This window comes from Pinus tabuliformis, chromosome 2_2 (assembly GCF_031772625.1).
Source record: "Pinus tabuliformis cultivar Carrire ecotype Pingquan chromosome 2_2, CPIR1, whole genome shotgun sequence".
NCBI classification, from domain to species: Eukaryota; Viridiplantae; Streptophyta; class Pinopsida; order Pinales; family Pinaceae; genus Pinus; species Pinus tabuliformis.
In genome coordinates, this window is record NC_142300.1 from 312,920,216 (window position 1) to 312,944,287 (window position 24,072).

At 36.2% G+C, this 24,072-nt stretch overlaps 1 pseudogene; it reads right to left on the reverse strand.

Annotated features, from left to right (window-relative positions):
• The window catches only part of LOC149192545 (uncharacterized), a 122,093-nt pseudogene extending 103,745 nt beyond the window's left edge, over positions 1-18,348 (reverse strand).
• Between the last annotated feature and the right edge of the window lie 5,724 nt (positions 18,349-24,072).

Sequence of the window (24,072 nt, forward strand, 5' to 3'; positions counted from 1 at the left end):
CTGGAATGTAGCCTATTTAAATGGGGGAATTAAACCAACATAGATCCATCTTTACTCTGGATCTACTAACCCCCGAGAGGTATCAAATATCATGATATGCAAACTAGCATAGAGTGAAAAAATATTTGATCCGATCAAGAGTAAAAATGGATGTTGTAATTTAATGTATGTTAAACATTTTAGCTTGGTTAAAATAAAAAATAAAATAAAAATCGACTATTAGTTTTATTAATTTTTATAAATTACTAATAGTAATTTTTAAGGTCCAAGTTTATGATAACCCATGGTATTCATGTGAGCATAGACTATTTAAAGGGGAAATTCTATCATCTTAGATCCATCTTAATTCTGGGTCTACCAAGTGCTCAGAGGGATAAATAGATTTCATCCCCCTAAGAGTGGTAGATGTGGAGTTAAGATGGAAATAGGTTGGTTTTTTGATAATGAAGATATTAAATAGACTTAGGAAATTATATTGTAAAATCATCTTAAGGTGAATGGTTAAGGCATAGACATTGGACAAGTATATTTGTATACTTTTTTTTTAAACTGAAACAAATCCAAGGCTAAAAGGAATGGGTTGATTGCACTAGTCATCCTTCTATAACTTTCCAACATATGCAGGAGTAAACAAATTGTAATTTGGGTAATTTTTCTAATTGCAAATAGGAACATACTTGTGTATTGGCAGGGTGGTTACGAGGTCCCTAGAAGTGATGAATTTGAATTTTTCTTGGTTTTATATATAATATTAGGTTTTTTCTCAAGCTTTCTGTGAATGGCACAGGTGAATTTTATCCTACACCCACTAGGTTATGGATATGTAATTTCGGTAATTTTGATTTCAAAAGATATTTTAAAGAAATGCAATGATTTCATTTGTGTATTCAATAAACACAAGATTTTATAATTGAGTAAAATATTCGCCATGCCTGGTGAGAGATTCACCAAAAAATTATATATACATATCATATTATTGATAAAATTGCCTTCCATTTTTCCTATATACCATGGAGATTCGCCCATTTATTATACATGTAAATTTGGGGGGGTTCTTAAAATTTTCCCTGTTAAAAACCAGTTGGGGGAGCCCAATCCAGGGTTCTCGAGACATCCATGGTCAAATTGCTGAGATATATATTTAGCTTGAATCACTTGGGACCACTATTGACTTGGATTCATCATCAAACTCCAGTATAGTTTAGCTCCCATTTCCATATTGGCTATCCACAGGTCCCTAATTCCCAATCCCCCATGTCGTTTTGGAACTCTAATTACTGTTTTCCAATTCACTAAGTGGTATTTCTTTGTTTCTTTTTTACCTCCTTCCCACATGAATTTTCTTATATACATGCCCATTTGGTGAAGGAAGATCTTAGGGGCTTGTAGGGTAGTGAACTCATATAGAGGGATCATCGATAGGACTGACTTAACAAGGATTTCTCTACCTACATAATTAAGCCAAGTCTTACCCCAGTTTAAAATTTTGGTTTTCATTTTCTCTTTCACTTTTTCCCAGGCATGGGGAGCATCTGTTCCAAGGAATATTTGGTTCCCTAAATAGTTGAAACATTTCCACTCACAGACTGCTTTAAATCCTAGGATTTCTTCGATCTTTTTTTCCTTATTTCTTGAGATGTTACAGCACTATGTGTGGATTTTCCCATTATTTGTGGCACCTCCAGATGCACTAAGGAATCTATCTAAGATTTTCTTAAATCTCCGAGTAATTTTGGTTGAGGCATCTCCATGAAAACGATATCATCAAAAAACTCACCATGATTTATACTACTGATGCCATCCTTATAATGTATGCCCGGGAGGTTGAGGAAAGCTCTTTCTAGTTCCAAATTCCTTCTTAGGGCATCATACATGATGATATATAAGAAAGCAGAGAGGGGGAACCCTTGTCAAAGGCCCCTCGATGCTTTGAAGAAGCATGCAACCCTTCTATTCACGAGCAGACCAATCTAAGGAGAAGCAATATAAAGATTTATCCATCTAATAAAGATCTCATCCAAGCCCATTTTTCTAAGGAATTTTAATGGGAATCCATGCCTAAAATGATGAAAAGAATTTTCCATGTCCGTCTTAATGATCATTCCTTGGTCTCCCCTACACCAGCATAGTCTAGATATTCTTGGATTGGGATAATATTATCGAAGATTTGTTTACCTAAGACAAACCCCCCCTGATTTTCAGAGATCAGAGAGGGAAATAAAGGTTTAAGACAATATGCCATAATATTCAAGAAGATTTTGTAGGAGACATTGAAAAGGGAAATAGGGTGGAATCCATAGAATGAGGGATTCAATGCTTTAAGGATTAAGGCCAGTGAAGAAGAGTTTATGCCGCCTCGCATAGGAAAGTGTTGGAATGAGTATCCCACCAATATGCAAATGTCCTTCTTAATAACATCCCAGAAGGAGTGATAGAATATCTTCGTGAATCTATCCAGACCTAATGCCTTATCTAGGGGGAAGGAGAAAATCACCTTTTGAATTTCCTGCACTGTCAAAGGGGAAATTAGATAGCGATTCCACTCCTCCGGCACCATTTGAGGGATGTTCTCGAGAATGAAGTCTTTGCTAGCAAGATCCCAAGTATGGTCCTTAGTGTATAGATTTTTATAATGCTCAACTTCTACCCTTTTGATTTAATCAAACTTATTGATGGTCTCCCCCCCATGAATAATCTGAGTTATATTGCTTTTTGATTCTCTGAACTTGGCTTTCTTGTGGAAAAACTTGGTGTTCCTATCCCCAGCCCTAAGCCAGTTATTTCTAGATTTTAGGTTTGAGTGAAGTGTCTTGAAAGTGTATGCTTCCTTATGGAAATATTATACCTAGACCAGCATTGATTCCATTCGCCCTTGGATTGCAGCAAGCTTTTCTTCCATGTCTTTGATGTTGTTCTATCTTTCAGATTTATGATCCTTGAGCCACATTTTAATGTCACCTTTCAATCTGCAGATCTTGGACTCCCATATGGTTATTAGACTTCTATCAATCCAACCTGACCATGAAAGGGATACCACCTCTAGGAAATTGGGGGCATTCATCCATTGGGGAGAGAAGTGAAAGGGGATAGGGCCCAAATCCAATGGCTGAGAGATAACTAGGTTGATTGGCTAGTGGTCCAAACCAGCCCACAAGAGGATGGAATATTTGAGGTTGTAATTCATGATTAAGAGACTGTCAGTAGCAAGGAAATGGTCTAACCGAGTGCAATATTGTTTACACCCACTCTGTTGTTAGTCTAGGTATACACGAATTTTTGAGGTTCGACATCGAGAGGTTCAGGGTTAAGATGAGGTCCTCCATATATTCCTTTTGCGCGTTACGAATGATGGAGCCCCCTCTTTTTTCATGATTTCCCATTGTTGTGTTGAAATCTCCACCAATAATGCAACTATGCCTGAACTCAGTGTCTTTTAGCTCCATCAAGGATTTCCAACACTCTTGTTTTTCCCAAAAATGGGTAGGCATGTACACATTGATCATTGTGAAGAGTTGTTGTTTCTATTTAATATTAAAAATAATTTCTATCCAGTGAGTTGTTTTTAGGGTACTTACCAGTTGTAGCTTCACCAGATTCCACAATGTACATAGGCCTCTAGATGCTCCTCTTGAACTGATGGTTTCCATATTGCTGTTATTCCAAAATTTGTTTTTAATAGATTTGATAGACTCTTCATCCAACTTGGTTTCATGTAGGAGAGTAACTTCTAGTCTTTCTTTACTAATGAGGGATTTCACTTCCATGATTCTTTTTACTGATCCTAGGCCCCTACAATTCCAAGATATGATATTCATTAATCAATTTTTTGAGTTCGCCGCCCCCTTGCCAAGGCCTATATTATTTCCTTTTTTTCCTCCACCTTCTTTGTTCCTTGCACTTGCTAGCTGATGAGGAATAGTGTGTTGGACTCCCAATTCTTTTTTTTCTTCAAATTTCTCCATTTTGACTTCCTTGTTTGTTTTTCTTCTTGCTTTCTTCTCTTTTATGACAAGTTGCTTCGGTCCTACACCCTCTAGTCTATCATCAGTGGAAATCAGCTATGCAGGAGGTCCTAGGCCTTCCGTAGATGTCAAGAAACCATCCACATATTCTTCCTCCTCTGATGATTCATCTAAACTACTGTCAGCGTCAGGGCTAGAGCTAGACTCCTTATGAACTTTTGGGGAGTGACCCAGGGTTTCAAAACGAGTAACTGGGGCCTCCTAAGAGGAGGAAGGGGGGGAAGATTCAATCTCCTTTATTGCCAGAATAGAGCCAGGGGTGCTAACCTGAGGCAAAAATTTTGAAGACTTATGCCGCTTGACCTGCTGCCCTTTATCTTTGGGGTCCCTAGACTATTTCTCCATGGATTCCCCTCCTTTAGGGAAGCCTTTTGCAAAGTGCCCATATTCATGGCACAACTTACACTTGAAGGGAAGTTTGTCATAATTTACTTCTTGCACATGTGTCCAACTATCCATACAAATATTGACATCTGCCAGGAGACCCTTCTCTAAATCCACCTCCACAAAAATCCTTGCACATGAGAAGAGGCCATCTTTCAGTTCAGAGCAAACGATATACCTCCCCAAGGAGTTCCCAATGAGTCTGAAGGTCACATCATTTCAGCAATGAAGGAGGAGGTAAGGTAACTTCATCCAGATCAGAACCGATGAAGGAACATTACATTTTGGATGGAAGGTGGGGCTCTAGTGGTCCAAATAGAGCCCCCATAAAATATGGACCACTACTAAACACTAAATTACGGTCAAATCTATTCTCAAAATAAAAGTTATAAAAAACTTTTCCACAAAAGGAGGAGATGATTGAACCTTTTATAAGAGGATTCCAGTTCTTCTCAACCCAAGCCTTTACTGTCTGAGCGGATAGCCAATATCGATTTTGTCTCCTTGTAAGAGTTGAGCCCACTATGATTCTTCTAGTCACTTGCACTATAAACCATGAATCATAAGAAAATGTTATAGTTAATAAAAATTTTGATTTAAAAATAAAAATGTTGAAAAGAAAATTTTGAATCTTCAACAATTTTTCTTTTTAATAAAATAGTTATGGGACCATTCTATAGAACTCGCTTATGCTTTTTTACTGCTTTGAATCCGCTACAACAAAAACACAATATGTACCTCTATAACTTGAGCTAAACTCCTTAAACGAATCCTTATTTTAATTAAGTAGTTTTTTAATAAAATGGAAACCTATAAAGCTTAGAAAACTAGTTTAATGATTAAAATTTTCCATAATTCCTCTGCCTGGTTGCTCGCCAGAAAAAAACGGTAGAAGACTTTGGTTTTGGCAATATCGATGTTTGAATCGATCCAGTTCACCCATGTCGTCAGCCCTTTTATATATGAAACCATTCGATCCATGTCTTTGTAGAGATGTGACCCATCCTAGTTGTAATCCCAAGTTTTTCCAAACAAATCCACATAATTAGTTTCACAACTCCGCCATGAAAGAGCTCCAGAATTGTAACCCCACCAATGCCCAAATTCAAAAACTAGAATATCTTGTCCCATCTACCCTTTTGCATTCAACTCAACTGAATTGAGTTCAAGAACAACTTTCTGTTGTCCCGTGATCACTTTTTTCACCATGTCTACCAGGTAAGGAGCCCATTGAAATGATACAAAACTTTGTAATCCTGTAATCCATTTCAGCAATTTTACAACCATTAGTATTTATAAATTTATATTTATATTTAGTATTTCTAGTATTTTATATTTATTTCAAAATTATTATGAAAACTATCAAATAATAAAAACAATAAATGACATTATGATCTATATTAAATAAAATGACAACCTATGAACAATTTATTAATGTGGTTATGGTGAGTTATCTTTTTTTTTTGACCTCTAAATTTGATTTGATGCATGTAATGACATTGATATTTATATGTTTGTAGGCAGCGGTTCCAAACATGTTCAAGTTCAAATTCAGAGGAAAATTGGTGCATTGCATGATGGTGGGTCCCTTGTTCCACAATAAGGGTCTCAAATCCATACGCTATTCAATTTCTAGATGTTTGTAGGTAGTAGTTCCTAACATTTTCAAACTTAAATTTAGAAGAAAATACATGCATTGCATGAAAGTGGATCTCTTGTTACATAAATAAGAGTTTTAAATTTATTCACTAATTTCTTGGACCAAAGTGGACCCTTTGTCTCATAAATAAGAGTCAAATTCATACATCAATTTTGGGTCTAGCTATAAGTCATAATTAAAAAAGTGATCCAAATTAAATTCAAATCCTAATCATGCCCAACCTATAGAGTTTTTCGTGCATTGAATAAGGAAAAACCAATGTCATGAAAATGCATATATACAGTGTTGTACTAATAGCCACTGTATTGCCAAGGCTTTGAAAGTAGAAGATGTTTGTCCTATAAATAAGGCAGTATGTCCAAGTGGCAATACTGAACTGAGAAGAAACTTCATAAATTACCATTGATTGTTTGTCAGCGAATCCCAAAAGAACAAAATCTTCTTTCCCGTGAGTTGTTGAAGAAAGTGCATGGTGTTGAATCTGCAACAAAACATAATCAACCTCACATACAATGCATAAAATTCCATAATCAAAACATCAAATATTAAGTTTTCCAACCTGGTAAGGTTTCAATCACGAGGCTTCCATCTCCATTTCTGGTAGTTCGAGTTCGGCCTTCCATTCTTCTGGAAACTGAATTCACCATTGATATAATGGCATTTAGTCCAATCATAGAGTGGATATGATGAATTGTGAACCCAACTACCTGTGAATATATCACACTTCTCTCCCACAGATATTTTTAGCATTGGAAGATTTTGGCGCCATTTTTTTAGTCCAGATAAATGCATTTGACTCATATTGCTAGAAATTCTCGTTTCCGCTGACCTCGTCGAATGTAAATCACCATTGAATTTAGACAAAGGTGTAAAAGAATTAAACAAGAAATTAGAGGAACCTAGAGAAGGACAGATATTAGGGAGGAGATCCATGAAATGAATGAGCAGTACTAGTAGTGAAGTCAAGTTAAACTTCTTTTATGGGCATAGCAGATTGCATACTAATCTCTGGCAACCATGATCTAGAAGGTGAAGGACACAAGAGGAGAAGCAATTTTATGCATGACTATGGTGTTTACACAGTACTTATATTTCCCATATATGATAGAAAACTAATTTTTCCCAACCTAAGAATTTAATTTTCCTATTGTAATTGAGTGAAACGAGAATGTCACTGACAAAAACATGATTCACAAAATTCAAAATTAAAAATTAAAAAATGTGACAACCCTGATTCACAAAATTTGAAATTCAAAATATGTAATTGTTATTTCCTAATCTATAACAATACCAAAAACCCATTATCATATAAAAATATAAAAAATGATGAATCAATCATTAAATTATTTTATAATGTTTAATATTTACCATCATCCTGCTCAGAAACTCGAGATGCTGAGCACTCTAGCTACCAGGGTGGTACCTATTTCAGATCATGATCATTTTGATCAAGAGAAGAACCACCTCTTGGATGTTTTTGAAAAGAATGGATATAGAAGACACCAAGGAATCAAAGCTTTCAAAAAAGTGGAGAATCCTAAAATCAAACAACTAATGGATGATTGTGCAAGAAAGGTTCACCTTCCATAAATTTTAGGCACCATTGATAAGATTTCACATATTTTAAAAAATAATATTATAAAAACCACTTTCAAACCCTTTAATACAATTAGAAAATGTATGAAATCAGTAAAAGATCTTATTGATCCTAAACACCACAAAGGGGTTTATTTGGTTCCGTGTTCGTGTGGCAAAGCCTACATTGGTGAGACTGATCGTTCTATATTAACTAGGATTCAAGAGCATGTCACTGACATCAAGCATAACCGTTCCAAAACCTTAGCTTTGGTAGAGCACTCTAGTAAAACCAATCATCACATTTGCATCGAAAAATCCTGTGTTGTGGCCAAAATCGATCATTATCACCATAGAAAATTTAGAGAAGCTATCAAAATAGGAAAACACCCCAATAACATCAACCGTGATGATGGTTGGAAAATAAGTGATAATTGGATTCCTACACTAACTGGGGATTCTACCGTCTCCTAGGTACTCCCAACCCCATTATCTCTCGGTCCTCCTTATGGTTCACCTATCCCTAAAATCATTAAATTAATATTTGAATAAATAAAGTTAATCAAGAACCCATCCTTGTACTCTTTCAATCACTAAAAATATTTAGTAAGATTAAATTCAAATAATTTTATTTAAAACTTAGTTAACCTAATCTAGTATTAATTAAAAACTGGAAAACTTTATAGATTGATATATAATATCAATCTAGCTTCAAAATTTAGGAACATCCTTAGCAATATATCTTAAAAAATTATTAATTAATAAAGAGAAAAAATAAAAAATATTCAATTAGTAATATATAGAAGACCAAATTAGTTTCATTATTAAATTACATGTTTTAATTATCTTGCAACATTTAAAACATTAATGTTAATACAAGGTAAATTTTAACATTAATAATCCTAATGTCAACAAAACTGATTAATACAATAACTTTTAGTTAATGGACATATACCATTATAATATTTGAATAAAGAATATTATAATACTATAATCTTACATTACATTATATTTGAATAAATAACATTAAGTATTAATTAACGTCAATGAAAATAATTAATACTAAAACCTTTTAGTTAATAACATTATAATATCTAAATAAATAACATTGATCAAGAATCTTTATACTCTTTCAATCCCTAAAATTTTTATTAAGATTAAATTCAAATAATTTTATTTAAACCTTAGTTAACCCAATCCGGTATTAATTAATAAAATAATAGTCATCAATTAATATATATAAACATGAAAATATGACATAAACTAATAATCATCAATAAAATATAAACATTTAACAGAAACAAAAATAAAACTTAATAATAATATTTAATTAATTAAACTAAATTTATTTCTTAACATTATCAAACATGTTGGCTCCATACATTACCATCCCAACTCTCTCCTCTATTTATTGCCCCATCAATATCTGAGTTTTTCACACATGTGATCCTGATGATGATCCACAAGGTTGGTTTGAAACGTCGATACAATAAAATGAATGCGATGACTCCAGAAGACATCACTACACATTTACCATCATGTTAGATCTAAGACTTTTGTGATCCATAATGTAGATATAAGTCTTCTGGATTAATCACATTGCTAGGATTTGGTTGATGTTTCGAACCAACTAATGTGGTTCATGCTCAGGAAAAGGTGTGAAATCAATTGATCTAAAGGAATAAATAGCAAGGATGCATCATTATTGAGAGTTAGCCATTGAGAATTCGTTGTTGGTAAATTAGTTAATGGGAAAAGTAAAATATTATTTAAGAAGGATATATCTAATAGAAATTTATATATTTAAATTAAAAACTAGTTGTTATAAAGTATAAAATATTTTATTTCAATATTTTGGATTTATATCATATAATTATTTATTAATATTTATATATTTTTATTTGTTATGGGTTGACTTGTCCCAATTTAGTTCAAAACTAGCTATTGGGAATAATTTAATATGATTATTTATTGATATTTTCAATGATAATTTGTGAGAGGGTAACTTAAAATAGAAATAGAGTATTATGTAAAGAATTGTTAATATTAGTAAGTTAGAAAGGAGGTTACATCAAGATATATTATTAGAGGTATACATCAATAAAATTAATAAAAATGCAAAAATAATGAAAGGAAGAGGATGTTCCAAAATTCAGAGAGATGAAAGGTCAAGAGGGGAGATAAAACAAAAATCCAAAATCTTTTGCACACCCCCTCTCAATACCACATACCACCCTTCCCCCTCTTCAAAAACTGCCTAACCCTCTCCTTTCGACCAACCATTCCCCATTCCTACACCACTAATCCCTCCACGCCACTTTTCTGACCATTTCCCCTACCTGTTGTGCATTAAACCCTTGAATTACCATTAAACCCTCCAACGATCCCGTACCCTTAACAAATGATTCCTCAACCATAAAAAGGTCGCTATCCATTCATGTTACAACCTTTTCTAAATCTGATCCCGCGGATGATAATTCATATTTTCTCAATCTCAATCAATACAGGAAAATTTCCTCGACATTGAGCAGAAGACCAGAGTGCAGTAGACTAGCTTCACCATCATATCCAACCTCCATTGTCAAAATTTTCTCAGTTAAATTGCTCAACTCTTCAGCCTTTTCCAAATTTCTTCAAAATTCCCAATATGGCTCCCAAGAGAAAAATCAATGTTAATATTGAAAATCCTATGATCCCCCCATTAGTTGATCTTGATCACATCCCCTTGGCTGATAGAGACTATAAAATCTCAAATCCAAAGTGTGAATTCGATTTATTCAAATCACACATCTAGCTCAAAGACATCTTCCTTGACTAGAGCAATGAAATTGGCCTTTGGGAATCTAATTTAACCCTCTACATGTTTCCCCAAACCCATCACTTCCCTGAATTTGTCCTGAAATGCCAAGCTTGTTACTTGACAGACCAAAGAGACATTGTGGCTCACAATGGTGAAATTCTATTCACAATCACCCCTCAGTCAATTAACCAAATGTTGCAGATCCCTCATAATGATTCCACTATTCCTTTCTCAGTGGAAGCCCTGAATGAATTATATCAGAAGTTGACCTTTTCCCAGAGATCCAAGATTTTTGAAATCTTCCTACCTGAAGAGGTTGAGCTCCCAAAAAAGAATCCACCATATCCCTCCTCCATTTTTCCAAACAAAGCTAAGAAAATCATTTACATACTCTCATGTTTGCTGGGGTATTATTCATATGAATGGGTAGATGAACCTATTTTAGGTTTTTTGTCCATTTTCACCACTAAAGAAAAGCCCTCAGTAATTTTCAATTTTAGCCAGTTCCTTGCTAACAGCGTTCATGAACAATTCCTTAAGCTTCAAACTAAAGGAATGTTCAGATAAGTCTCTATTCTTGTGTATATGTTTCTATTTTATCAAGAAGACAAGTTCCCATTTGCAGTACAAAAACTGAATGAACAAGGGAAGCCACACTCATTGATTTTTTGGACTTCTATGCCTAGAAGGAATTCAAAAGAATACAACTTCAAAGACTTTATTGATCAATTTATTCATGCAGCTACATGTTTGTTGAGGAGTGAGATAGAACCCAGGGTCAATGCATATATTCAAAAGATTTTACACCTAAGTGAGCAGGTCAGAATAGCTGACTGGTATTTATACTAGAATTGCATTGAAATAAGAGTGTATGGGTGTGAGCACCTTACAAACTACCTAGATATCTCCAAATGATAATTTTTGCTTTAGAATGCATCAAGAAAATGATATACTCATATGAGGTCCATTTTGTGTCAACTAAGAAGAAATCAAAATTCAAAATAAAGGCTCAGATAGGACCATTTATTTGCAACATCAAAAAGCAGGAGAGGAGGCAGATATCCTCCTAAAACAAATGAATTTTTCCTTTATATTCACTTGGTCATATGACCCATTTGATATGATCTATAAACTAAAAGTGGAACAAAAAACCACTCCATATGTTCACACTCAAAGGCATGAAATTGAGAAATACATGAACCAAGATGAGTGGGAAGAAAATACTCTACAGGAAGAAGAGGACCAAATGTTGTCTACCACTACTTCATAAACCTCGCACACCTCAGGAAAAAGTAGAGAAAATTACACAGGAAGAAGACTCTCCTTCAATCACTGAGATTTCAGCCAAATATTTCAAAATTTACACCAAGAAAGCAAGGACAAATCCTAAAATATATTTTTTTAAAGAAGGAGTAGGGAAAGATCCTATAATACTCAAGAGTCTGCATTTTCCACCAAGGGATAACATCTTTACAGGATCTCCATTATCTTCAGTCTTATAAGAGAATCTAGATACAACTCAGACATTAAATTAATCCAAGGTCAAACAAAAACAAGAATTTTTTACGAGTATAAGGAGATAAACCGTAGCAATGAGCTTCTCAAAGTCAACACTTATGATCAATTTCAGAAACAAACTTCTTCTACCCATTATAGGCTCTTGTCACCCTTTGACACTGAGAAAGAAAGAATGAAGATGGAATTCTTGTAGGCGCAAGTCTCCACCTTAAATCTGCAACAGATTACAAGAAAACTACATTTCAGTTTGATGCAAATGATGTCCATCTTGTAGATCAGATGGAGATGCACAGGAAGACTATGGAGGTGATCTATTCTACATTGACAGTACTACAATGACATCTTCCAAATTGCAAGTATCTCTCACTAATATTTAATCCCATTTTAAACTTGAAAAGGCTTCTTCTTTAGCAAAATATAATAAGATAAAATCATTGGAATACTTGGTCATTAAGATAGGATATGACCCAAGAAATGTTAAGGCATTAGAAAAATTAGTTAAGAAGAAGAATGCTGACATAGAAGCACTCAGAAAATAGTTGAAAATGTCAACAACTGAGGATCCATAAGCAAAAGAGGTGGGGGAGACAGAGAGACAAATAAGACTCGCTCAGATTAATTATGGAGCAAAATGCACAAATAAGGGACATGATAACATAAATGGACAAGATGATCAAGGAGAAAGAACAAAATGCACAACTAGCTGCAATCCCACTTGATGCAGTACCTCTTACAACAATAGTGCAAAAAAGAGCTTCTACATCAACTACAACAACAACAACTACTGTAGAATTTTCTACATCTACAACACCCCCTACACCAACTTCAGATGACCCAAGTAAACTGGTAAAAGCCATAGAGGACATGTCTTTACAAGGGGAGGAAATCAAGAAAATACAAGGAAAGGTGAGGACACTATAGGAACATAAAGAGAGAATTTAGAATTCTCAATTGAGAGAGGTACAACAATCCCAGAGACTGATGCAAAGGATACAACAATTGGGAAAAGAATTTTTCGTGGCTCATACCTTAGATCGGGCTAAGGAGAATATATGGATAGATATCAACAAATCAATGACAGAGATCTAACCATTAATATAGATTATTTTTTAGCAGAAGGAGCTTATTCAAAAATCCAGTGGAGCCATTCAAGAAATTAGGGAAATGCTGGGGGACAAGCCAACTGAAGCCACAGACCTCATCAATTTCTAAATTCTAAAAATAGATACGAGTTGAAAACATTGGAAATAGAATACAAAACCGAGACCATATTAGAAATTAGGAAAGTATTGACCAAAAAAATCTTATGTTGCAGACGAAGAAAAAGTGTCAACTTCAGGAGAATGGTGTCAAAATATTCTTCAATCATATTCTAAAAATTATTCCTGATGATGGACCCCCTTTGGGGTTTGAAACGTCGACAAATTAAACATGATACTGCGGATAATCCGGATCATTCTACTCCAAGTTTAAGGTCCTCAGTCAAAAGGGACTTCCTGGTTTTCTGGTATTTAATGACACATTAATGAAATTTCCCAATTACAACGAGAAATTGATTGCCATTTCCAAAGACAGCGCCAAATTTTCAAGAATACAGGGGAGTAAAACAGGGAAAGCCTTCCTAGAGGCATTGAAATTTGATTTAGACATCCAGCATGAAATCAAATACAGTTTTATCACTAATCCCACCTTTCCCAAATATACAGAGGTAGATGAAATTTATAGGAATTTACTCAGATTTTCAATCCCAAATGAAGACAGGTGGGAAAAATTATGTGATTTACTTAAGTAAAAAGTCAATTCTTCTTCAACAACAGGACAAACAACACAACAAAAGTCAAGGGCTAGATCAGCAATAGTCTCCACAAAAATATGCCAGCAATCCAAGCAGTTCAAGTTTTCCTATATTTTTGTAAACTACAAATATATTTAGTTTAGAAATTCCTAAATTAAATCCTGATCGGTTATGACAAGATATTTTGTAAATAAAATTATAAATACTTCTCCTTTCGAAGTATGAAGGGTTGGTTTCAGCATCTGAGAAAGTTATTGTACATTTTCAAGCTTCATTAGTCTTATTAGTAATACATAAAGCTCTTTCACAGGATTCTTGCGTAAAATTGTTGGTGAAGTGCATCTATCGTGTTTATGTGTTTATCATTCTTTGTTTACCATACTCATGTGTTTTCATAGTCTGAATTATTCAATAGAAAGTTGAAGAACATAATTTGTTTTGATGTACACTCTGATTCTGGCTTTGAATAATTTTAATGTTTTCGATTAATATTAAGTAAATGAATTCTTAATTGCTCTTTACTTAATGGAAATCCTTTCTCTTCCTCTTATTCACTTCATTTAAAATTAAATAATCCAATTAGTTTAGCTTCCTTGCCTTGTGAAATCTATCTACAAAATACTGAAATAGATCGATCCTTTAAGTCATAGACTCCATAGCCCAATGGTAATATAGACATCAATAAACCATACAATTCAAACCAATTCATAAACAAAACCTTGACCTTTTATAAATAGCCCAATATCTGAAACCAAAAAAATCTGAATATGACACAGAGATCCCTCTCTGAAGCTAGCAAGGCTAGATCCCATCTTCCAAATTGGTTTTGTGGTTACCTTTGTAATTTCTATAGCAACCTCATAAATTATACAGTGATAACACATCCATCACGACCATCACAACCGCACATATAGTGTACCAACTTCCATGTCAATGGGCATCACGCCACGAAGTTCCCAATACTAAGAGGCTTGAGCACTCCCTCCATACTGGCAGGACCCTCCACATCTTTACCTACCTCCAAAGTTGCCTAGGTTGGTATGCAAGGGGTATATGCATGGTGCATGCACTTCCACACTTCTCCTAACTAGCAGAGTGCAGATCCAACTGAATATTGTGAAATCTGTAGGACCTATGTGCATCGCCCTCACCTCTGTCCCATTTTACATAAATATTCAAGTGTCCCAAGCATGTTTTTTGTGAGTTTTGTGGCTCACCTACCCAGCACACTGATCAGTGTAGGGAATTAGATGCCTTAGATGACTAGTTGGATTGCTCTACTTACATGATCAATGACACTCCTAGAGGTTGAGGAGGTGGATGAGCTGAGGGGGAAGAACATGAGGCAGAGGTCTGATCGACTATTATAATTGTGATTAATAGGGGCATGTTGCAAGAGACTTTCTACTACCCATAAGATCCTGGTGCTCTCCGTGTAAGGTCAACACACATGCAACTGAAGACTATTAAGATCTAATTTTCAGATGGGAGGAGCACAACCGCAAAAGGGGAGAAAATATAATTAATTTTGAACCAAGGGAACACAAGATAACCCTCCTTTCAAACATTAATATAGTTACCCATGGAGGAATAATAACATAGTTGACTTGGGAGTTGTTGAACAACCAATAACTATAAAGTCGGCCTCACCAAAGGGCTTATATGATTCCAACCAAAAAAATAAGTACTACAAAGAGACTGTAGACATTTTTAACAAATTAACCCCAACTATTGAGCTCCAAGGATAACTTTTAAAATCCAAAAGCTCTAAACTCCTACAACATAATTCCCAACCTATATTTGAATGGTTTAGGTTGTTTCTGAAGATTATGAATGATGAGCAAATGCTCAGATAGTTGTGGGAAAATCTTAAGGTTGTTATTAAGGATGGGGTGGTTGGGGTAGGACTCATTTCCACGAATTTACCTGAAAGACACTCTAGATGGGTGCACATGAACAAGAAAAGAACAGGGAGAGAGTTCTAGATTGATGCCCAAATTGTAGGATTTCAGATCAAGGATAAAATGTTAGAGTTGGGCTCACATGTGAATATGATGCCGAGGAAAACCTCAGAAGCCTTAGGAAGGCCTAAGTTGGCATTCTCTCCAATTCAGTTACACATGGTGAACCAGTATTGTATCCTCCCTATTGGATGTCTAGAGGATGTAGAGTTCGACATAACATGGGTAATACTTACTCTGACTTTGAGGTAACAGATATTATGGAAGACAAAGACCCCTATTTAGAATTACTAGGAATATATTGGGCCTTTGAAATTATCCAGTAATTGATTTGAAGAGTGAGATGATGACCTTTGAAGTGGAGGGAGTTAGAGTGATCCAAACCTTGGACCCATATCAAGGGCCAAGGTTCACTGAGCCAGTGAATGACATAGAAGAACCTAAGTTGTTGGACCATTTTTTCCGACTGATGATGGGAAAAAGGGAAGATTGCATTAATCCTAAAGCAGGGGGATCAGTCATCTGGAGGTGTTCAAAGATACGAAGTTAAATCTGAGGCTTCATGGGATGACTAGTAGAAGAGCGGACACAAGATCAACACTAGGTGTTGTGCCAAAATCCATTGTATCCATTAGGTTGGTAACGAGGTACGATAATTTCCCATTTTTAATGGCATGGGTTATTGTTGGTCACTTTAATTACTTATTAATTCAAACAACCAAGTGCTACATAAATTGTCAACCCAGGGAAGTCTGTTTATTTCAAAGGCAACTCCGTACTATATACACTCAATCTTAAAAGCAATGAAAGTTATAATTAAGACTAATCACACCTTGCTTAAGCAAACTAAAGCTCCACTCTGAGTTACAGCAAAAACAATCTATTGCAGACAGCTACCAAAGAAGGCTTAATTTCATTAAAGAAGTAATCTAATGAAAAAGAATCAATCTACAAAAGAAAGCACTAGCTATGTTGTAACAGAGAACAGGACCCTATTCCCAGAACAGGAATCTTCAGCACCTGTTTCTGATCACCACACTGCCAAATCACTCTGTAAACTCAATGGCCAATGAAACACTCATGAATGAACTGTGGATAAACTAAATAGTGTAGCAATCAATTGGATTGAAAACAGGGTTTCGGCAATAATGTGAAATTGATATTCAGAAAACAGTATTGTTAACAAGGCATGGATAAAAGACACACTTAACACACTACAGAAATATAATGGGCGAATCTTGTCATGAAGGTGGACCCTGTCCTTCTCACAAGATTCCCCAGGAGACGAGAACTAGAAATAAATGTTCAAAACAAGATTTTATTCATCTATCAATATGTCATGTTACAGAAAAAGGATTCCAGTTCTATTCCTTCAACTAAGCCTTTCCCCGCAGTCTTTTCATCTCCTCTAATGTAGATGTCTCCTCTTTTTAAAGAGGAGACGTCTATTACAATAGGTTACATTGTAAGTCCTATCTTAAGCTTTTATACAAAAATAGGGAAGTCAGTTTTCCCATCAACAAAAATGTTGTTACAATAATACTGTCTTTAGATCATGATCATTACATCCAGTGTAGCAGCTCTTTCGGTGATCTTCCTCTATTGCTGTCAAATCTAGACTGCAAATCACAACTGTTCATCATGAGATTTGCGCATCATTCCTACTGTTTCAGCAACTTTAGAAGTAATCTTGCAATCTCCAGGTAGTTTCAGCAACGTGGATTGCACATTGTTCTTTAACCGTTCAACAATTATCAATTCAATGATCAACATTGAAGATAACATAATTATATGTAAAAAAATTAAACGTATGGTGATGAAAAGAAATATTGTGTACCTTTAGAATAATTGGGTTAAAACATTAACAAGGACTTTTAAATATAAGTTGAAAAGGGATGACATTATAACAAAATTTATGGTCAAAAAGAGACAATATGAGGTCCTAACATGCCCCCCAACTAAAAGGGTTGCATGTCCTCATGAAACTTTTACTCTGAGTCTGAGTCTGAGTACTGGGCTGTACAGTGAAAATTACTTAGACAGTAAGTATAGAAGTTTCTATCAACCAAATCTCTAAAACCCTGGACATTCTGTAATCTCTGCCATGCTGCGAGCTCCTCCTTTTTGGACAACCTGGGATAAGCCTTATATTGTCGTACTGGAAGCCATAAAAGAGGGAAGTGAAAATGATATCCTAACCACTTTTCGGCACACTGTTGAATGCATTTGACATAATTAGGTAGTCGTGAAATTGTTGTTTGAAGATTAAGAGGGTTAAAGGGATGATATTCCTTTCTCTCCTTAGGGCAGTGTTCCCAAAATAGATTGTTTGCCTATAAGGCAAGAACTCCCTTGGCTTTGACATAATGTTGGAAATATTTTAAGATTGCTGCCTATAATTCTCTGAGATGCTCGGTCATTCCTGGTTCCCTTAAAAACCGATGATGTTTAACGACGAAAACAACAGCATTCTGTGGTTCGGATCGAATCCACAGAAGGCGATTATCTTCATTGTGTTTTACTGAAAGGAACGCATGTTGCCACGTGATCTGATTGGCCAGGAAAGAGATAAAGGCTCTAATCTGAATTTCCCCAACCAGAGGGATCAGATTAAGCTTTCTATCCTCAGGCATGGCTTCATTATGGAGGTATAGTTCACAGAGTAAATTTTGTTCACTGAATGATGCCTCTGTGAATGTTTTGATAAACTGTTGAGGTGTAGATACCTCATGAGGTCATCCATCTTTGATTTCCTTTACTTGGAAGAATGCTAGGCGTTTTGCAAGAGACACAAAATAACTAAAGGATGGTTTCCTGGTGGCCAGTAGTCTTTGAACCAGATCAAACATGAGAGACAATCTAGTTTTTAACTGTTTATTTTCCTTGTTCTGTGCACGAGACTGTTCCAGCACTTCCCAATTTGCATATATATGATTTTTCCATGATAATTTATGCTCCTGCAAGATCCTTTCCTGTGACATAACATATTCCTTCTTCCATATATCCATTTTTTCTTGAGTTCTTGTGGTTTGAGTGAAGACAGTCTTTGAATGTCGAGGTTCAGTCTAAGTAAATGTAGTCTTTGTAGGCCTTGGTACAGAACTTTTAGCTTTAACAACCAGAGTAGGTCAAGATACTTGTGGTTTCACTTCTTTTTCAAAAATCTTTGAAGGCTCTGCTGGTTCTTGTGTAATAGCAAGGCGTTCCTTTTTAACTATAACAGGATTCGATGCAGGAGTGGCTCCAGGCAATGGGACTTCGGCTATCTTATAACCAGTGTGATGATAAATATTACCACATTAGTTGCACATGTATTCATTATATTGCTCTTTCTCTGCACTTTTCTCAGTTGCAGATGCTGCATGAGCTAAAGTATATAGATTAATCTCTCTTTCATAGGCTTCCCTTGCCACTATTAATTCCTTCTTATAAACCTCAAGCTCTGATTTGAGAAACTCGTTTCCTTGTAAAAGGGAAGCCAAGGTGACTGGGCTTTGTTTAGCAATCACAGTCTCAGTAGCTGATTCAAGTGGATGGAAGGGTTGTTTTTCAGTAGAATCTTCATTATTTGCAGCCTCAGCAGGTAGTTTTTGTGTGACATCTACTGAATCATCAACTAATTCTGTAACAACTATATCATCCTGTGCATCCAAATTTTGCATATTAGCAGATGGTTCTTATGTGGCAGCTGCTGACTGCATAGCTGGTTCCTGATTATCTATATTTTGTTCATCAGTAGGTGGTTCTTGTGTAACACTTGTTGAGTCAGTGGTTGGTTCTTGTGGGGCAGCTACATCTTGATCATCAATTTTATGGACATCAGCAGGTGGTTCTTGTGTGGAAACTGCTGAGTCAGTAGCTGGTTCTTGTGGGGCAGCTACATCTTGGTCATCAATTTCATGGACATCAGCAGGTGGTTCTTGTGTGGCAACTGCTGAGTCAGTAGCTGGTTCTTGTGGGGCAGCTACATCTTGGTCATAAATTTTATGGACATCAACAGGTGGTTCTTGTGTGGCAACTGTTGAGTCAGTAGTTGGAGCAGCTATGTGTTATAGCTCCAAATCTCACTCTTATGGTTTGTGATGCTGCACTTATGGCCTAGGGCAACCCCTCCTTCCAGACCTGGTCCAAAAATTTAAAAAACAGTGTTTTATTCCCTATACGCGACTTTGCCCTGTGTTAAACGCGTGTACACGCGGGTCTGTCATACCCAACCTGCGTGTATCTATTAAAACACTTAAAAAAATATAATTTCCTCTTTTTCGGGTGGTGATCGCGGGTTTACCTGCTGGATCACCTGTTAGTGCCCGTGGCCCAACTGTTCCCAACCAACTCCTAACTAAAAAACTACTTTGGAGAGGGTATAAAAAGACATCAAAGGGAAGGCCAAGGGGGGAGAGAAAGGAGAGCAAGATTATTATGCTGAGATTTTTCCCTTAGACCAGGTCTGAAGTCCTTGGTGCATTCTGCACTTCCCCCATTTTGCATAGGAAACCCTTGTTTCCATGTGTATTGGTGATCATTCATCCTTGACATCATCATTGAGTAAGACTTGGAAGGAGCTCTTGTTGGAGGCTGGAGGCTGGAACGAATCCGGGAGGAAGCTTGCTTGGAGCCTTCTGAAGGTGTTCAGGTGATATCTTTCCGATATATGTACTTTATTTGCCTTTATATATAAAGAAACACGTCTTTGTTCCCGAATAATCTTTCTTTATGCTTATGAGATTCTTGTGTTGAATTCTTATGAAAGTGGTTACTTAAAGATTTTTTATAACTAACTTTATAGCATAAAGATGATTTATACATAAACTTCTATACATGTACTGTTGTGTTCTTTGATTTGTTTGTCTTGCAGGTCAAAGAAAGAAGAAGGGAACTCCAAGAAGGGTTTGCACCCTAACGGTCTTCCCGAACGTAGGACCTTAGGTATGTACCCTAAACATTAGAATTTGCTTGAAAGTAAAAAAGATGGCTGTGTGTGCGTGTTTCTTTGAATAAGCAATTTTTAGTCTGGTAGAGTCTTAGCCCAAAGGACCCTAGGGGTACTTTCCCTTCAACCAGAATTGGCGACTCCGCTGGGGACAACACTCTTGTTGTTCCTAGTTTGGGTAGTCCTCAAGCCAATCAAGGCTCAGTCCCTCTGTTTGTTGGTTCTGACTATCTGATATTTTCTTGAACTCCAAGCTTTTCCAGTTTTTCAGTTTGTGTTTTTTTATTTTTCTTGAAAGACTTCAGATACGCACTTTTTCTGGATTACAGAAGCGTATATACGCAAGTTGCACTAAGTAAAACCGCGTATACGCAGGTTTCCTTAGTTACAGTCGCGTATACACGCATTCTGCAAATAATTGCAGGCGCGTATATCACATAATTTTCAAGATTTATAATTTTTCTTTTGCTGAATGTTTGTCTGGTGGTTTGGGTCAGTTTAAAACAGTCAATTCCCAGTGACAGTTCTCTGTTTAACAGGGGGCATCTTGTTTCGAACTCTCTCTAGTTATAAGGAGTGCTAGTCTTGTTTTTCGTTGATTGCAAGCGTCATTGATTTTTGACACACAAGATTTCTGTTTAAGAATCTTGATTGCTCTGTTTCGGCAGAGTGGGAAGATTGTCTTCAAATCTTTGTGTCCATTTTGTTTTCATGACATTTGTGTTTGCTTAACGAAATCATTTTTATGACCATTTACTCCTTTGTTTCGGGAAATTTGTTTGTTACCAGTTTCTTGAAACTTGTCTTTTGATATTTTGGACTTTCATTGCTGCTTTTGATTGTCAAAAGCGTTTTCGAACACATTTTATTTTTGTTGAGCTTTCATCATTTGAAAGGTGTCAATTCACAAAAGTGTTTGGTGGCTTGTTTATCAATCATTAGTGTCAGTATTTTTGAGAGTTTTCCTTTGAAAAAGACTTTTTGGTTTGATTGAAAGAAAATCTTTTGAAAGTTTTTGAGTTTCGCTTTCTTAAACTTGCTTCTCATTTGATTTCCTTTTTTGCGAAGTGAAAGTGCTTTGTTTTTATCTTAAAACTTGTTTTTATTGTTTGGACGAAATGATTAGTAACAAATCATCTTCTATCTAAGCATTTCAGTGGCAAGACAAAATTTGGTAAAGCAGCAACTTTCCTTCTTTGTTTTTAGAGTAGTCTTTGAATCGTGCATCCACATTTAGTTCTTGCATTAGGGTAAGATTTTCATCTCTTTTTAGGCATATTTAGTTTTGTTAGTTTTTGTGAGTGTGGAGTCTGAAAAGAAAAAGGAAAAAATTTTGTTTATATTACAAGTGCCTTCTGAACCTCATAGAAATTGCTATTCATCGAAAACAAAAGTGCATATGCATGTAGCTAAGTTTTATTAATTTCTTTTGCGTCCATAAAACACCACAAGTTTCACCTCCATTACCTTTGACTTAAAGAACAGCCTAATAAAATCAAGCGCTTAATTAAAATCCACTAGAACTTTTTGTTTTAGTTATTACACCAACAAGTTTAGGATTTTAGGGCCTTGGATTAGGCGAGTGGAGAGTTAACTCTCCAAGGCCACACAAAACGTCAAACATAAGAGTCTGATTAAAGAGAGTAAATCCAATAGCGTTAGGAAGACCAGGAAAGCTCCGGATCTGGGAGTTAAGCACGAGGGTCTGTGAAGACAGGGACCCTAGGGGTACTTTCCCTTCAACCACTATGTCCTGGTCATTTTTTTATGGACATCAGCAGGTGGTTCTTGTGTGGAGACTGTTGATTCAGTGGCTGGGGCAGCTACATCTGGGTCATCTATTTTCTGTTCATCAGCAGGTGGCTCTTGTGTAGCACCTGTTGAATCAGTCGCTGGATCTTGTGGGACAACTACATGCTCTATATCATTTTGGGTGTCTACTCTTGATGGATCGGCATCTAGTTCTTGTGGAGCAGTTGTTGAATCAGTAGTTGGTTCTTGTGTGACAGCTATGTTCTCTGAAAGGAATGATGTCACAAAATCCTGTGCATTTTTCATTTTAGTACCCGAGGGTGAGGTAGGTAAAGATTCAGGGCCTTAGGACTGTGGTGGGGTATGGGGTTTTAGGATAATAGGTGGAGAATTTAGGGTAGTGGTTTTAGTTGCTGATTCAGAAGACATCCTCGTTCATCTTTGAGGTAAAAAGGAAGGAAGAACAATGGTTTTTCTCTTATGAGTAGCTTTCTCTAGGGTAGGAGGGTCATCAGAAGTGATAGCTTCTTTGATTGAGGCCCATATTCGTCTTTTTGGTAGGGGTGCAGCCTTTTCTTTCCTTTTTCTTTTTAGCTTAGCAATGGGAATGTTGTCATCTAAATCATCAATGGGGATATGGATAGTGGGAGTGGATGATTCAGCTAAATTATGGGGTGGGGTTGGTGCAGTGGAGGTGTCATGCGGAAAGAGTCAATTTTGTGGACAAAACCGACCTCCCTAGAAGCTAAGGCTTTCTAGTGACAAACAAGACAATTAAACACTATCTTTCCCTAAATATGCATTTAGAATACAAGTAATCAGGTGTTTATAACATACCTTTAGTCCAACGCTTTGTAGCAGTCCAGCCTCGCCGATCCAGATGAACTCCTCCTTCTCTTCGAAACCTGCATTCACTAACAAGCAAACGATTACATAGCACCTGAATAACTCATAAAATAAAACATATTCATCATACAGACCAAGGAGTATATGAAACAAATCATGTATAACAACTTGTTGAGAAAAATGAGCTTAATTGTATTAAGTGGAAACAAAAGAAACCATTACAACCTGAGCCTTGGTGTTGTCCAGGTCCCTCCCAGGGTCCAGCAAGAGTTTTCCTTTACTTTGATCAGCTCACCCACTTCCAAATGAAGCTAAGAAAGGATGGGAATCTCTCCTCTCAAGCTCTATAAGGGAGTCCTAATCTCAGCAGCATCTACCCTTAGGAATGTTCAGCTTTCAACCTCCTCTCCCTATGGCCCAATGCCTGTATTTATAGTGCTTAGGAGGAATTTAATCAGGTCCACCATGAATGGGATACGCCCCTTTTTCAATGGGATAGCTCCCCTCTTCATGGGATAAGTTCCTCTTACATAGGGATGCATGAACCATTTGGAGGCGCTCAATCCACGTCAAACCATCTTCTAGAATGCTCTAGAAATGACCACAAGTAACTTTTTTGAAGTGAAACTTGCGCCTTTTGACTTTTACAGGAGTACGCACCCACACCTTTACATACAGAGCATACAAGTACACAGGTTTTATGAATTGGAGGTGCGTACACGCAGGTAAGGCTAAGAGAAACTTCGTAACCAGAGTTAATGGACTTTTAAGGACTTTCTCTCTTTCTTGGAGTTTGACATGAGGAGCAGAGGTATGAGACTTGCCAAGG